Source organism: Cyprinus carpio, chromosome B3 (genome assembly GCF_018340385.1).
Source record: "Cyprinus carpio isolate SPL01 chromosome B3, ASM1834038v1, whole genome shotgun sequence".
NCBI lineage: Eukaryota > Metazoa > Chordata > Actinopteri > Cypriniformes > Cyprinidae > Cyprinus > Cyprinus carpio.
The window spans coordinates 40,160,709-40,178,753 of NC_056599.1; the positions used below are offsets into that span (position 1 = coordinate 40,160,709).

The following is an 18,045-nucleotide window of genomic DNA, read 5'->3' on the forward strand; positions in this document are numbered from 1 at the left end:
TCGAACACACAGACCTTGCAACAGATAGGGAGGATTTCCCCAATTAAACCCAAACGAAGAAGAATGTAAGTGTCTTTATTTGTAATCTATGATTATATTTAGTCAGTGTATTGTAAAATGTGGGGCAGATATGGGTAGTAACAAAGTGATTCTTTAGGCAAAGAACCTACTTTTTGTCCTGGAGAAGATGAGGATGAAGAAATCAGTGTTGATCAGTCAAAAGATAATGCAAAGAAAGGTAAGTTTCCATTATTTTCTTTTTTTTTTTTGTCTACTTATTTCTTACATGACATATAGCTTCTTTCTCTTTCTCTGAACAGAAAAGAAGAACTGCCTAGAGTCTCGAAGATCTTTTCACCTCATTTTCTTCTGACTCCCAAAGGATGCAGAAGACTGGATCCTACTCAGAAGTCTGTGTTGGCCAAATCTAAGCCAACAAAATTGTAAGCAGTATAAGTTGTTATTTTGAGGAAGGTAATTGATTAATTTAACTTGTGAAAATGCCTAAAATGCTCTGTTCTAACTTTCTTCAAACCCCCACATAGTTTACCAAATATCCCTCCTAATTCCCAAAGTCGTCATACTTCTAATGTACCTAAGAGGACCCACACACATTCTGACCAGTCTCGAAGAAACCATGCAACTGCTGATCCACTTGAGAGGAGCCGCATTAACCCTGACCCGGCTTCAGAGAAGCCGCCACTTCTAACCAGCTTCAGAGATATTCCACACAAGCTGTACTTCTCCAAACTTGTCTGACAATGATTGCACTCCACCTGACCTGCTTCAGAGAAGCCATGCTTCCCCTGATTCACAACCGAGAAATAGTGCAACTACTGAGCCATTTCAGAAGGTCCAGACTTCCTCTGATCCACTTCGAAGTGGCCACACAACTGCTGAGCCGTTTCAGAAAGTCCACACTTCCCCTGACCCGCTTCAAAGAAACCATGCAAATGCTGACCCGTTCCAAAGAAGCAACACGTCCCCTGACCTGCTTCAGAGAAGCTGTATTTTCTCCTGACTTGTTTGAGATAGATTATACTCTCCCTGACCCTTTTCAGAGAAGTCACTCTCCCCCTGACCCACTGCAAAGAAGCTGCATTTCCCCTGATCGGCGTCAGAGAGGGATTGTTTATCACCAGCCACAAGGACTATTAAGACATCAAGCTGTTTCTTGATACTTGTAAGTATTTGTTTATTGGGAAATGTGATACTATCGTGTACTACTTTTACATATTGTGTACCATATGGACTTAGGGGGTTTATTTCGGTTTCTTGCTTTTGTTTCAGCCCTCCTGCGTAACATTCTCACAAATCAAGAGATCATGATGGACCAAATGAAGATAATCTATAGGACAGTTCAGGGTCTAAATCTGTCAGTGAAGAAGACATAGGCCTTGAAGCAAACCTACTGCCAGTAGCTGATCTTCAGTCTCTGCAAAACTTGGAGAGCGATTGATAAAATTTCCTGACTTTCAAAAGCAATTGGTAAGTCAGTTATATTCAAGACATATGTTTTGTTTAGGCTTACTAAAGGCATATATATATATTTATATATATATATATATATATATATATATATATATATATTAGGGCTGTCCAATGATTAATCACGATTACATATATATACATACACACACACATACACAATGTAAATATGTAAACGTAAAAATTACATAAATAAAAAAAATTAATATATAATAAAATATATATATAAGAATATAATATAATATAATAATATATAAAATATAAGAATATACATATATAAATTTATATACATGTAAATATTTTCTAAATATATAATTTATGTGTGTGTATTTATATATACATAATAAATATACCCTGTACACATACATATATTATGTAAACAAAACTTTTATTTTGGGATGTGATTAATCGTGATTAATCATTGACAAGCCCTAATATATATATATATATATAATATATATATATATAATATATATATATATATATATATATATATATTATTTTTTTTTTTGTTTTTTTGTTTTTTTGTATGTTGTGAAAATTTAAAACTTACGCTTGGATGAGTGGTTTCTTTTGATGAACACAAAGAAGACATTTTGAGGAATTTTGGTAACCAGACAGTCAAAGGTAACATTGGTAAAAAAAAAAAAATTATGGAAGCCAGTGGTTACCATCTACTGTCTGGTTAACATTTAAAACAAATTCTGCTGTGTTCAACAGAAGAAAGAAACTCATACAGGTATGGAACAAGTGGAGGTGAGGAAATTATGGCAGAATTTACATTTTTGGTTGAACTATCCCTTAACAATTAATAAAATAAATGTTAATTCACAGATAAGCATGTTGGCAATGAAAGGTGGGACAGACACCAGAGATGGAGTTTGGAGAATAATGACAGCAACAATCACAAACTCCCTGGCCAAGAATATAAATATGCGTGGTGTTAATGGGAAGATCAGCTTTAAAAGCTTGCAGTTACGAAACATTGTTCTTGGTAAGTCTGTTGTGAGCATGACCACTTTTTTAAAAAAAATCTAATTAATTTAAAATTGTACAGTCTAAAACATTTTTTTGTATGCCCAGTACTTCAATTTCTACCAACTGTTATTTTAAAACTGTATCATAATATAAAGTTTAAATTGACCAATGCAATAAGTAAGCAAACTGTTTAAGATTATTAAATGCATTTTTTTTGGGGGGTGAAAATAAGATGTTATGCTTTGAATGCGTTACATTATCAGTACTTCAACGGTTCATTGGTTACTGTTTACACCACAGTTTCCATATATAAACATTTTTAAGGTTTTTGTTTCCTAAAATGGTCTTGTTTGTTAAAATACTGTTGTCAAAGTCTGACAAGCCAGTTAGTCAATCAATAGTGCCACATAAGCAATCATTTCCTGTATAAAAATGTAACCAAAGCCAACCTTATTTTAATTTGTTTACCTACATTTATGTACAGTAGGTGGATGAATGTTTCTATATGTATGTTAATTTTGTATTATTAATTTAGTATTTTGTCTTTTAGCTGCTGTGAGAAAAAATCGCCTCACACAACATGCCACCGATCAGGAGATTGAATCAACCATTCAAAGATGGCTTCAGCTTGCTCCTGATCAAGATGGAGGAAGGAGAGAGCGCTTAAGGAAAAAAGAGGCCCAAATAGGATCACTTTTCTCCCACACACGCACATTCCGATGTGTAAATTGTTTTAATTTGCTATATGTTTGTTTAGAGTAAATTAGATTATAATGTTCAAATTTCAGTACTAGATTTCTTTTAGATTCATTTAGTTAGGTAGTTCATATAGCGTTCACACAGTTGCACAACTCTAGCTGTCCTTTCTTTTCTTTTTTTTGGCTTGTGCATTACTTAAGTATGTAAGCTTGAACATTTTGAAATTATATGCTCTTTTACGGGTTGTAATAAGATGTTACACTTCGAATGTACAAATAAAATAAGCATTCACACTGTTTACACAATTCTAGGTGTAATATATATATATTTTTTGGCTGGTATTATTGTTAAATAAAATTTCAATTGAATAAAATATAGAATTTTTCTGTGACTTATTTGTTCACATGGTTTGGTTAAGATTAGTCTGGGTTATGGCTCAGCTTTGGGGTTTCTGGTTAAAGGGTGGTGTTGATATGGTTAACTTATGGCTGAGTATTGGTACCAATAATAAAACCATGTTTTTGGCCCAGTTCAGGGCCAGTTAAGGGTGATTAACTGGCTGAGATTCGGGCCAGTTATGGCCCATGTGTGACCCTTGTCTTTAATCCAGTTCTGGGCCACCTCAGGGCCGTCATTCTTTGCGGTACTTGGACCGAGGGTTATTGGCTTGTGCCTGAACTATTTTTGAGAATTGAATTTTCTTGTGCCTTATTTGTTCACATGGTTTGGGTAAGATTAGGCTGGGTTATGGCTCAGCTTTGGGGTTTCTGGTTAAAGGGTGGTGTTGATATGGTTAACTTATGGCTGAGAATTGGTACCAATAATAAAACCTGTTTTGGCCCAGTTCAGGGCCAGTTAAGGGTGACTTACTGGCTGAGATTCGGGCCAGTTATGGCCCATGTGTGACCCTTGTCTTTAATCCAGTTCTGGGCCACCTCAGGGCCGTCATTCTTTGCGGTACTTGGGCCGAGGGAAAAGTGTTTGTGTGGCCCGCAGCTGGGCCAGAAAAAAATTGCTATGTGGGTTGACAAAGAAAGTAATGTTATTCAGACTCAGAATAAATATTGTGTATTTATGGAGTTTGTTTCAAAACATTATCAAATGTGGTCCGGGTCCTTGATGTAAAAATGTTTGAGAACCACTGCTCTACATAAACACTTTACATGTCTTTTCAGGGATTGTACCTACCACATTTGGACTGGGAGGACAGTGGCCTGCCTGATGAGCCACACCATGGTCTCACTGTTCCTGAGATGGGCGATGTACCGAGTGATGAACAAATGGCAGCACTAAGGGCAGCCATAAATCCCCTGGGACACTCCCAATCCCATGGCTCAGACATCTACCTACTTACTGTGCAGTATGTCCAGCACTTACAAGGCTTACAGTAAAATGTACTCCGCAAAGGACCTGAATCGATGCAATTGTAGCACAAATACACACTCACATTCTCTACATACATTTGGGTAACAAAAAGAACACTTATTTACAGAATAGTGACCCTGCTAATAACTGGTTTGTAAGAGATGTTACAGTATAGGCCTATCATTTCTTTTCACACTAAAACCAAATAAATATTTCTGAATCAGTGAGGTTGTCTCATGTTTGATTTTTCTCTGTTTAATCAAATCAGACTAGCAGACATGCCCCCTGTTAGGACTGCCAGCGGCAGCAGGAAGCATAGCTTTCCTCAAGCAGTGCTAGCAGCGGACTTTAAGACATTCAGCTCTCTTAATGTCATAATGAATGTTCAAACCAAAGACATGTAGATTGTATTATTTTTATTGTAGTGTGAATACAATCTTAAAACATCTGGGGGGTTGGAACAACCAAAAAAATCCAATAACTTTTCTGTTTAACTGACAACAACAAACAACCCAGGAGACAATGCAACGTGGTCACATCAGGGGAAATGTTGAAATAAAAGGTTTTGAAGGTGTCAGAAAGACGACAAAAAAAAGACTAAAGAGAACCAAACTGGCTGCATCAGATTTTAGAGAGATGGGAAAAGAAGGACAGAGATAAAGGAGACATTTATTGAATTCTTCGAAGAAATTCGCTCCCTGTTTGTGGAGGTAAAGGAGGCGTGGTCTTAAGTTTATATCCACGACTGAACAAACTCTGAACAAAAACATGAATGAGAACTGCCTTTGAAAGAACCTTCATTCTAGCACTGCCATTACACCAATCCAAATCCAGTGTCACATGTTCGAAGGCAGTCAGTTCTTCCTTAAATACAGTGAAGTCTTGGTAGCGGACAGGAAGATGGAGAGTCTCAAAGCACATGGAAGACTTTGGCAGACTTACAGATAGTCACCTCCAACGTGAGGGTAGTTGTAGGAGCCTCCCATCCAACCCAGAACTTCATGAGTGCCTTCAGTTCATCACTGGATGCTACAAAATAGAAATATATAAATGCTCAAAATGAAAGAGAATGCGTTTTTTATACACTTTGCTCATGGTTGTCAAATATATATATTTTTTTGAAGAACAACGCCTAACAAGATTTTATCTGACAAGTATTGGCTATGTAGCTGATGCAAACACTAGATTTCATCATTACAGATACAATTCAGTTTTATAGAAAATGTTCTAAACAAGCTTAAGAGCCATACAGTTGCATTTATGCAGTATAAAAATGAAGAACCTGGCCAGTGTATTTTTTCCAGATACGCTATCACCCATTGTTTTTGATTTCTGGAAAGCATCTTTTTTCAGGTTATAAACAGAAAGATGGCTGAACATATTTGTATCTGGAAACCCTACACTGGCCAGGTTCTTTTGATAAACAGTATGGCACTCTGATTTTTTTTGTGAATAGTTTGAATATAAAAAAGACTCTATAAGGGTTGTGAGATACAACCCAGATCTGGCATACAATTTTAATGTAATAAATGTATAAAATAATAAGTACATTTATTGTCTTGTTTGCATAGGATTAGATAACCGATCCGATATTCTGTATCGGTATCGGGCCGATCCGGGCTTGTTACTGACAAGCTATTAAAACAAAGTATTATAGGACATAAGTATTATAAAAGCACCATAAACGTTTTTATGCACTATATTCAAAGTCTTCTTAATACACTCGATAGCTTCATGTGAAGGAACAAACACACATTTAAAGATATTAAGTTCACGGAAACTCTGATCTGATTTTATAAAGTCTCAGTAAGCTGTTGGATGGATGCAGTTCACTATGTTGTTATGAACTTTCCATTGCAGAGCGAGGAGTCCCATGATAGGATGCTTCCAGAGCATCAATTTTGCGCCCAGGAAGTGCATAAACGCATAAAAATTCATCTGAGATGTTGCTGCAACCACTTTCCTGGATTCTGACTGATTTGACATGGAATGAAGCCTCTATATTCTATGAGACACTGGCAGGAGAAGACCAGGGTTGATTTGGAGGTCCAAACACACTGTTGCCATGAAAAACAGACCGTTGCTATGGACGCGGAACGGACTATTTTCTTTAGCGGAAGCAATACAATCGTTTTTAAATCAATAAACTCATTTTTAAATCAATATTTTGTGTCAAATTATTTATTTATTTTGTAGGTAGCCATGTAATAAGCTAGATAATTTATAGCGAGGCGGTTGTTATAGCGAATAACAACCCCTTCAGGCTGATTTTTCACCAGCAACGACTGCAAACTCACCTGTTGGCCGCTCATCGTGTTCAAAACGTACCCCACGCTAGCGTTTCTTCTTCTCTTCTCTTTCCATGTCCGTGGCGGTGCCAAGCAAGTCGGTAACAGCACCACCTGCTGCTGTGGAGTGCGAATTACATGATCGTTTACTAGCATGTGTGTGGATCTGCAAGGTGGAAAATTAGTGCCTAAAGTCACGTGACAATTTTTCGTACTACTAGAATTTTGTTTTTGTTTTGTTTTTTTTACTTGAAGGTTTTTTTTTTTTTTACTTGAAGGATTTTTTTTTGTACTTGAAAGATTTTAGTTTGTACTTGGAGGATATTTTTGTCATAGAAGTAATACGTTTCTTTGTTTATGTAAAACATACTGTATTTATTTGATAGGTACGTTCTTTATTTGCAGAACAAAATGCATTAGTTTGTGAGTGATGTTTTGTATTTGCAAACCACACTGAGTTTGTTTGTGAATCGTTAGGTGTGAGTAAAACACGTTTTGTGTGTGTGTGAGGTTTTGGCATGATTCTCACTCTATAGATAGGGGTTAGGAAATGTTAAGCAGGTACCCGGGTGTTTCTCACGCATTATGTTTTGCTCAGCAACCATGCTCACTTTTTGGAGGGAGTGAGAGGACAGTTTTTAAGTTAGGTGAGTTAAAATTTCTGTCACTTTTGTGTTTGTGTGGTCCATGATCCTAACTTTAGTGTGCTAGCAGCTTTTGTGTGATGGACTTTTGTGTAGACTAATGCCCAGTATAATATTTGTGATTGCTGACTAGTGAGCTGTTACTTGTTTGAGGTGAGTGATCTTTCGCAGTTTACTGGGTTATTTAGTTCTACTTCTGTGTGAGTAAATTTGCTGCTTCGTGTTTTTTTAGTTTGTACTAGTGTGGACCTGTGGTGTTAGTTGTACGTTTGTACAAATAGTGAAAGACTCCATTCGTGTTTTGTGCTTTGTTGTTAGCACTTTAGTTTAGTTGGAGTTGAGTTCAGTAATGGCTTCTTTAGAGGATTTCCTAAAGGAACCTTCAGATGAGTTGCTTGAGTTTTTTACAAAAGATCAACTCTTGCAATTAGCCTCTCATTATAATATTACCATTACCATTAGTGAGAAGCATTTGAAGGATAGTGTAAAGGACATCATCAGAAATGTGCTGGTTGATAATGGTATTTTGAAAGTTTGGCCAGTTTCCTTACAACCCATGGTTCCTCCCTTGTCTGAAGCTACAATTCAGTTGAGACTTAAGGAGTTAGCTTTACAGGAGAAACAGCTGGAGGCTAGGGAGAGGAAAAGGCAATTTAAAGAGAAACAAATGTATCTTGAACATGAACGGTTTCTTAAGGAGTTTGAGTTGAAGACCGCTTCTGAAAGATCAACTCCTAGAAGTGATGTTCCTTTGTTTGATGTTGGTAGCCATATTAGGTTAGTGCCTCCCTTTTCTGAGAAGGATGTTGAGATATATTTTTCTCCCTTTGAACGTGTGGCGACCACATCTAAGTGGCCCAGAAATGTGTGGACTTTACTTTTACAAAGTGTTTTGGTAGGTAAGGCTCAGGAAGTTTAGTGCTCTTCTCAAGACTTAGAGCAGAATGATTATGATGAGGTTAAAGCAGCTATACTCAAGGCATATGAGCTACTTCCTGAAGCTTACCGCCAGCGCTTTAGAAGTTGTGTTAAACTTGCTCATCACACTTATGTTGAGTTCGCAAAGCAGAAAGAGAGTCTGTTTTATCTGTGGTGTACATCTCAGAGGGTGGAAAGTAAGGAGCAACTTTGACACGTTATTTTGCTTAAAGAGTTTAAAAACTGTCTGCCTGAGGTTGTGTCTGTTTATTTGAATGAGCAAAAGGCAGTAACTTTAGAGCAAGCTGCAATCTTGGCAGATGAGTTTGTTTTAACTTATAAGGTAAATTTAGGTGACAAACAGGCAGGGTCTCAGGGTAAGGACCAGAACAATAGGTTCCGATTTGGAAAGTTTCCTGCTTCATCCCCTGGTAAGAAGTTGGCTAGTGACAGTTCAATTTCAGAAAGGGTCTGTTTTTATTGTAAAAAACCGGGTCATCTTATTGCAGACTGTCTTGTTCTAAGTAGGAAGCAGAAATTTACGAAAACTGTAGCATTTGTAAGTTCTCCAGTCTCACGTCTACCTCTGTCATCCTCACTTGCAGATGTTCCATCTGAGAAAGTGGAATGCAAGAATGGTGAGTTAGCTGGCTCATCATCATTCTTAATGGATGGTTTTGTATGTCTGTCTTCTGAGCCTGAATCTAGACAAGATATCAAGATCTGGAGAGATACTGGAGCTTTCCAATCTGTGATTCTCCAGGATGTCTTGTCTTTTAATGAAATGTCAGCCCAAGGTTCAGAAGTAATTGTTAAAGGCTTTGGTGGAGGATTTTTGTCTATGCCTTTGCATAATATTCATTTACAATCTGATCTAGTCTCTGGGGATGTTGTAGTTGCACTTTGTTCCCATATACCGATAGATGGGGTGTCCTTTATTTTGGGGTAACGATTTAGCTGGTGGTAGAGTACAAGCTGTTCTTGAAGTAACTTCCACTCCCTGCAAGCTAAACAGTCCAGGTGAGCTTGAATTGGCATATCCAGAGACATTCCCTGTTTGTTTTACAACTCGTGCCATGTCGGCTAAGCGGAATGTTGAAGGCAAGCCTTCAAATCAATCAGAGATTTTACTTTTGTGAAACTTCACATGTTTTGGAAAAATGTTTCCATCTCGTGAGCAGCTAATAGTTGAGCAAATGCAAGATCCCACCTTGTCCCCTATGTTTGAAGATGTGGTACCAGACGAAACATTATTAAATGTATCTTCTGGCTATTTTGTTAGTGATGGGGTTTTGATGAGAAAGTGGACAGATCCAAAAATGTCAAGTCAGGATGATTGGAGTAGTGTGTTTCAAGTGGTGGTTCCAAAAGTTTATTGATCTGATATTTTGTATCTTGCTCATGATCATTGTCTATCTGGCCACTTGGGTATTAAAAAAACTTTGGATTGTGTGTTACGGCATTTTTTCTGGCCTAGAGTAAGGTCAGGTGTGGCTCAGTATTGTAGATCATGTCATGTTTGTCAGATTATATGTAAACCTAACCAGTCTATTCCAGCAGCTCCATTACATCCCATTCCTGCCATTGGAGAGCCATTTGAACGTTTTGATTGATTGTGTTGGACCTCTCCCGCGTACCAAATTGGGTAATCAGTATCTTCTCACAATTATGTGTGCAGCAACAAGGTTCCCTGTAGCTGTCCCTTTGCGTAAGGTTACGGCCCCTGCTGTTTCTAGAACCCTTGTTAAGATTTTCACAGTGTTTGGGTTACCAAGAGTAGTTCAGTCGGATCAAGGGTCTAATTTCATGTCTCGTCTTTTCTCCCAGGTGTTGAAACAGTTGTCTATTCAGCATAACACCTCATCTGCACATCATCCAGAGTCCACAGGGTGCACTAGAGAGATTCCACCAAACTCCCAAAACTATGCTGAAAACCTACTGCAAAGAGTTTGAGAGAGACTGGGATGATGGCGTTCCACTACTCCTCTTTGCAGTTAGAGAGGTGGTTCAGGAATCTCTTGGTTTCAGTCTAGCTGAGCTTGTGTTTGGCCATACTGTGAGGGGGCCCTTGAAATTAGTGAAGGAGAACTGGTTAGCTTCTGAACATTCGACTCCTATTAACCTCCTGGATTATGTGTCTAATTTTCGTTTTAAACTCGGTAGGGCCTGTGAATTGGCCAAAGAGAGTTTAAAAGCAGCTCAGGAGAAGATGAAGACATGGTATGATCGAAAGGCTAAGCATCGGGTATTTTCTTCAGGAGACCAAGTGCTTGTACTTTTACCAATACCTGGGTCTGTGTTTCAGGCTCAATATAGTGGGCCATACATCATTGAACAGAAGGTTGGTGAGTGTAATTACCTAGTTAAGACTCCAGATCGTAAAAGGAAAACCCGTATGTGCCATATTAACTTACTTAAGCCTTATATTGACCGTAATCAAACTGTATGTGCAGAGGTAACTGAATGTTTCGTACAAAATGTTTCATCTACTGAGACAGAAGGAAGTGTTGCTGACTCTGGGGTTGCTCAGGGTAGACTGTCATATTCTAAAATTTTGGCTGATTTGGATTCTCATTTGTCTAATTTAAATCCTTCTGAGCGTACTGATATTATCCAGTTGATTTGTCAACATTTGGCTCTGTTTTCTGATGTTCCAACTTGTACTAATGTTCTAGAGCATGACACTGATGTGGGTCAAGCTACCCCTATTAAACAACATCCATATAGGGTAAATCCCGTGAAATGTCAGCTTTTGCACAAAGAAGTACAGTATATGTTGGAACATGGAATAGCTGAACCATCCTCTAGTGATTGGAGTTCACCATGTTTACTGGCTGAGAAACCTGATGGGATTCTCTTCGTTTTTGTACAGATTTTCACACGGCTAGATGACTGCATTGATCAAGTTGGTTCTGCATCTTTTGTTACAAAGTTGGATCTTTTGAAAGGCTACTGGCAGGTTCCACTTAGCCAGCGAGTCAGTGAGATATCTGCTTTTGTGACGCCAGACCACTTTTGCCATTATAAGGTTATGGCTTTTGGAATGAGAAACGCACCTGCTACTTTCCAGCGTTTAGTAAATAAGGTGCTGGAAGGAGTTGCAGGATGTGAGGCTTACCTTGACGATGTGGTTGTTTATAGTTCTTTCTGGTCTCAACACTTAACCCAGCTTGAGGATGTGTTCAAGCGGTTAAAGGCTGCAAACTTTGAACCTCTCCAAGTGTGAGTTTGGAATAGCCACCGTAACTTATTTGGGCAAAGTTGTTGGCCATGGACATGTGTCTCCAATAGGAGCAAAAGTAGAGGCCATTGTGAACTTTCCGGTGCCGTCTCCATAGAGGGAATTAAAGCGTTTTTTTGTTATGGCAGGATATTACAGGAGTTTCTGCATAAATTTTGCAATGGTTGCCGCATGTCATGGATTTGCCAGGTCCTCCTGCACTCACAACCAATTATCCCAGATCACAATCACCTGACTTTTAAGTTGCAGCACCTGTCAGTCCTCATCACACACTCACTACAAAAGCCAGCCACAAACACAAAGACACTGTCCGGTCTCGTCTATGTTACCTGGAGTAACTGTGTGGACTAAACCTGACTCTCTCTTACCTCTTGGAGGATTCTGTCGTCGTCGTCAAGTGGATACTTCGGAAAACCAACTACCTGTGTGCCTGTGGCTTCTCCCTGGACTGCCATTCATCAATAGATGTTAAATCAAAGTCAGAACAGTTTATTGGAAGGATAGGAATGATTTAACATCTGTCTCCGTTGTCTTCTGTGTTTGACACTGCACCTTTGACAAATTTGCTTAGTCCTAAGGTACCTTTTGTCTGGACTGAGTTATGTCAGGATGCCTTTGACAATCTGAAGGACTTGTTGAGTAGTTCTCCTATTCTTGTTGCTCCTGATTTTAGCTGAGCCTTTAACCTAGCTGTGGATGCTAGTGACTTTGGTGTGGGTGCTGTTCTGCTCCAAGATGATTCAATGGGACTCAAGCATCCTGTGTGCTATTTTTCAAAGAAATTTGATGTCCATCAGAAGCACTATTCTATAATTAAAAGGAGGCTTTGGCCCTTATTCTTGCTTTGAATCATTTTGATATGTATGTTTCAATCTTGTTTCACTAATTGTGTACACTGATCATAATCCTATAGTTTTCCTCAACAGCATGAGATTCCAATCAGCAGTTAATGTGATGGAGTTTATTTTTGCAGGGTTATGATCTTAAACTCTATCACATTCGTGGAAATGATAATGTATTGGCAGATGCCTTATAAAGGTCATAAGTGTCAGTTTGTTATTGTACATGTTAGTGTACTATAGCAACATTTTAAGGGGGGAGAGTGTTATGTGGGAGTGTTCTAACTTGTGTTTTGTTGCAGTTACTCAGTAGCTCACCTGCACTCAATGGGTTAATTCACATTACCTGAAAGGAGCCATTTTTAAACACCAGGACGCATTCTCTCTCTCTCTCTCTCTCTGGTCCTACAGCCAGCTTGGCAGTAGCTGGGCTTGTTTTGTCACAGTCCCTTTTTTTCTTCTTCGTTTTGTTATTTAATAAACCTTATTTTTTTCGATAAACTTGTTTTGTGTCCTTGATGTTGCTTCCCTAGAGCCAGGGTTGTAACAGTGGGCACTCCTAAATACCCTGAATAATTATATATAACAAATTATTCCGAATTTGGAATGCATTTTAAGAATACTTTTCCCATCGACTGGTCAAAATCCACAACACCGCTGTATGCTGCTTGAAAGAGCTTGTGCGCTCTGATGTAAACAAGCACACATGAGAAGCACATGGGGAACACGTGAGAGACGCGCTGATTGAAAGCACATTCACTCTCTGACACCAGATGGCGCTAAACAGCAGAAAATGCAGCCGTTACCCTGGAAACTTCATAAATAAAGCAGCTGCACTACTTTCAAAAACATAATTAAATAATTTTAAATATGGTGTTCATCACAGCACCAAATACTTAAATATTTAGACTTAAATATTTATTCATATTTATTTTCAAACTTTTTTTTCTTACATTCCCTAGATATTGCTTGAAAATGTTTTGATTCTTTATTGTTCATTCACACTGAAATATGCATTTTGAACTTTACATTAGGGCTTCATTAGGTAACATAAACTGCCAATGAAAAATTCTTCTGCACATTCATTAATCTTAGGTATTCTAATATTTAATTACACATTGTTAAAATCAAAAGTTGCAACTGTGTTATTTAAAGAGCTAACATGAACTTTTTTAACAAAGATTAATAACTTCTCTAACCTTCACAATGAGCAATAGCTACATTTGTTATAATTTTATGATTGTGTTAAGTAACAGTTAGCTAATCAATAACTAATATATTCTGTCATACCTCCTGAAGAACTACTATTAATTATCTACTAGTTAAGTTTCAAGAAATATAACTATGAATGAACTAGTATTGAACATAATTGAATAGTCCATATAATAATCAGGTTGTGTCCCACAAATCAAGTACTTGAGTTAAAGTACAGATACCCCAATAAAATATTACTCCAGTAAAATTATAAGTAGGCCTATTCATTTTCAAAATTACTTGAGTAAAAGGACAAGTACAAAGTACTACTACAAAAACAACAACTTTACATTACAAATGTTTGTTAAATTAGTTTAAGAAATATGCATTTTGTTTCATTCTAAATGTTGAACTTTTGATTATAAATGTTTGTTAAATTAGTTTAAGTGTGGGCAGTATGCATGTTAAAATGGAATTAAATATCCTGTATAAAGAAATGTTCTTATCTGAAATAAAGATTGTGTCGTGTATTTTACAAAGTTTACGATTACTTTAATAGGATTATTTTAGAGTGTATGTTTGAGTCAAAATGTAGTAATTATTTTTTACTAATAGGTTCACTTTAGAATACTGTTTCAGGTTCCAAGTAATTCCTGTGGAATTATCTGATTCTGATTCTTTATTAATTACTGAAGGGTTCACTATAATTTCACTTTAGAATAGCCTACTGTTTCAGGTGTGAAATAGGTCCTGCATAATTATTTGATAATTATTTATTAATTACTAACGAGTTCCCAATATTTTCACTTTAGAATAGGCCTACTGGTTCAGGTTAAAAATAAGTCCTGCAGACTAATTTGATAATTCTTTATTAATAACTAATGGGTTCCCTATGTTTTCACTTTAGAATACTGTTCAAGGCTATAATACACTATAAAAAAATAAAACATCAATAATTTAACAATAGAATAGGCCTACTCTATAATTTCACTTTAGAATAGGCCTACTGTTTCAGGTTCAAAATACGTCCTGCAGAATTATTTAATAATTCTTAATTAATTACTAATGGGTTCCTTATGTTTTCACTTTAGAATACTGTTTTAGGTTCTAAGTCATTCTTGCTGAATTATCTAATAATTCTTTATTAATTACTAACGGGTTGCCAATATTTTCACTCTAGAATAGGCCTACTTGTTCAGGTTTGAAATAACTCTTGCAGAATTATTTGATAATTCTTTATTATTTGTGTATAAAATGCTTATTAGTAGTTATATTTCTTAAAATTGAACTAATAGATAATTAATAGTAGTTCTTCAGGAGGTATGACAGAATATGTTAGTTATTGATTAGCTAACTGTTACTTAACAATAATAAAATTGTATTACATACTGATTAGTTAACACATCTTCCTTATTGGTGAACAGTAGTGAGTTAAGTGTTAATGAATAATTACCTGTTAGTTCTTCAATAATTCCTTATTAGTTATGCAGTAGGTAAGAAACAGTATTCTAAAGTGTTACCCCGAATTTGAAAGTTTTTTTTAATGTGACGATATTTGTTCATAGGTTTCATCTCATTATTCATCATTTATATTTTCACTGCAAAACAATAAGAAATGCCGCAAATAATCACCACAAATTTTGAGAAAAGCCACAGCAAAATCATTCTTTTTAGGCCGCAAAAATAAAAATAAAGTTCTGCAAAATCCTGGAAGGACTAGTTATGAAGCACTAGGCAGAGGAAAAAATTGATAGATAAATCAGGAAAAGATGAAGTACACGTTAATGACCCACAGAGAAAATGGTGCACTGCAGGCAGAGGTAGAACTTGACAAGGATAGGTTTAAAATTACTAACCAATTTAGATATCTTTGTGCACAGATATCCAACAGCAGTAATGTGACAGAGGAGGTGGCAACAAGGTTAGCAGCTGGAAACAGGAACTATTTTGCCCTTCTTAGATTTATGAAAAGTAGAACAATAAACCGGGAAACTAAAGCGAGGGTATACCTTACCATGATACGTCCAGTTGTCCTGTTTGGATCAGGGACATGGACACTATCGATATGAAGAGCTGTTACGCTGCTGGGAGAGAAAAGTGCTACGTCGTATTTTCGGACCTCTATGTATGGAGGGTAGATGGAAATTTCGCTGCAATGCTGAAGTTAACAAATTGTATGGGAGGCCACATCTAGTCAGCGAGATCCGCAAAGGAAGATTGAGGTGGCTTGGCCACGTAGAAAGGATGCTGGATGAAAGAGCAGCAAATAAGGTATACCAAGGAAAGCCAGGAGGTAGACGTTTAAGAGGACGCCCCAGACTGAGGTGGCAAGATCAGGTGTAAGACAACCTCAGACATATGGGAGTCAGAAGATGGAGGACAGTTGTTGCAGTCTGCCTCCACCGAGATACCGTGATGAGATCCTAAAGCCCATTTTTGTGCCATTCATCCACGATCATCACCTCATGTTGCAGCATGATAATGCACGGTCCCATGTTGCAAGGATCTGTACACAATTCCTGGAAGCTAAAACATCCCAGTTCTTGCATGGCCAGCATACTCACCGGACATGTCACCCATTGAGCATGTTTGGGATGCTCTGGATCGAAGTATACGATAGCGTGTTCCAGTTCCTGCCAATATCCAGCAGCTTCACACAGCCATTGAAGAGGAGTGGACCAACATTCCACAGGCCACAATCAACAACCTGATCAACGCTATGCAGATACGGACTGGTTTTCGGTGTGAGGCAAATGGTGGTCACACCAGATACGGACTGGTTTTCGGTCCCCCCCCCCAATACAGTAAAACTGCACATTTTAGAGTGCCATTTTATTGTGGTCAGCCTAAGGCACACCTGTGCATTAATCATGCTGTCAAATCAGCATCTCTATATGCCACACCTGTGAGGTTGATGGATTATCTCGGCGAAGGAGAAGTGCTCATTAATTATTTGAGAGAAATAGGCCTTTTGTGTACATAGAAAAAATCTTAGATCTTTGAGTTCAGCTCATGAAAAATGGGGGCAAAAACAAGTGTTGCATTTATAATTTTCTTCAGTGTATATTGCCCATCCTCTCATGATTCCTGGAATAAGTGTTATAAGTACCCCTGGCACATAGTTTTCCATTTTTGTGCAACTGATACTCGACTGCCATTGGCTCATCTGCGTTCGAGGGGAGGGGCTTACCAATAGGTCAATTGTAGTCCTCCTGGGGACCCGAAGCAATGCACACTTTATATGTCTCTCGTTAAACACACTTGATTCAGATAATCAGCTCCTTAGGAAAGAGCTCCATGAACTAAACTAAGGTTGTGTAAGTGTTACAGTCCCTACAAAGGTCTAGGAGTTTAAAGGGATCCATAACATAATAGATGGACACGGCTGGAGTATTCCAAATTAATCCTTTATTTTAACACAAAAATACTCACAAAAGTAACTAAAATGGGGAGCCCAGCAACGCAATAAAGAAATAACTAAACTAACAGAAACAGGCTAGGGCTCCCCACTCCAAACTAACATTACAAGATAAGAAGAGCAGGAGGTGATGTGGCAGTAGAGAAGACTGTGGCTGGCAGAGAAGGTCCGCCTCCTTCCATTTTATAGCCTCATTTCCCCAAGACTTTTTTGAAGAAATATCATAGCAACAATCAGAAGCTGCACTAGCTGGAAGTACAAAAAGAATAAAAAATTTTAACCTCAAGGACCCAACCTTGAGAGGGGAGGTTGTCAAAAGCTAGGACAAACTCTGCACCAGGTCCAAGTGGAGTGCCCTACTAGTCTACAAAAGGTTATCCCAAACCCTCCTTCAGTATGGAAAAATCATCAAAGTCATTTGGAGGAGGGGAAAAGTGGGGCAGCAGTAGAGACATGCAGAGAGTGTTTGGATTCCAAAGGAGGAGAGTTCAAGTAACACAGAGCAGTTCAGGGTCATATTACTCCTCAGCGTGGAGGGAAAGATATTTTTCAGCCCGACGCATGACAGAGTTTCTCCTGCAGAATGAGTACATTGACACTGCTGTTCAGAAATGTAGGATCCCAAAAGTGCCAGGCTAGAGTGTGACAAAATATCCCTCTAATTTCTTAATGGTGCGACTAAAATAAAACAGAGCTGTTTGAGGGGGGAAACAGTCTTCGCGACTCCGAAAGTCTCCCTGTGGTTAAACAACAGACACAAGAGCCCTGCATTTCAGCCCGAGACTGACGGTCCACAACCTTTTTTACGCCCCTCGAGCCGGGCTTTGGGCCAATTTTCACGTCATAGTTCAGACGCGGGCCGGGCCTCACACCTGTTTTAAACTTCTCCTTACTGTTATATTTTAAACATGCATTAATTAGTGATGAAACAAAACTGGTGGAAACAACAGTTCTCTTTAGAGAGAAATGCATC

At 38.0% G+C, this 18,045-nt stretch overlaps 1 protein-coding gene and 1 long non-coding RNA gene across 3 annotated transcripts in view; one reads left to right on the forward strand and one right to left on the reverse strand.

The window, feature by feature from the left end:
• LOC122136623 (gastrula zinc finger protein XlCGF8.2DB-like) overlaps positions 1-18,045 on the reverse strand; it is a 210,312-nt gene that overhangs the window by 140,730 nt on the left and 51,537 nt on the right. The gene's annotated exons all lie outside the window — the stretch shown is intronic.
• Positions 1,361-3,161, forward strand: LOC122136627. 2 transcript variants are annotated; one of them, XR_006154274.1, is made up of 4 exons: positions 1,387-1,488; positions 2,209-2,244; positions 2,323-2,482; positions 3,017-3,161. It is a non-coding gene; the product is annotated as an uncharacterized LOC122136627 (long non-coding RNA). The 2 variants fall into 2 exon arrangements; XR_006154273.1 differs by lacking the exon at positions 2,209-2,244 and having other exon boundaries at positions 1,361-1,488.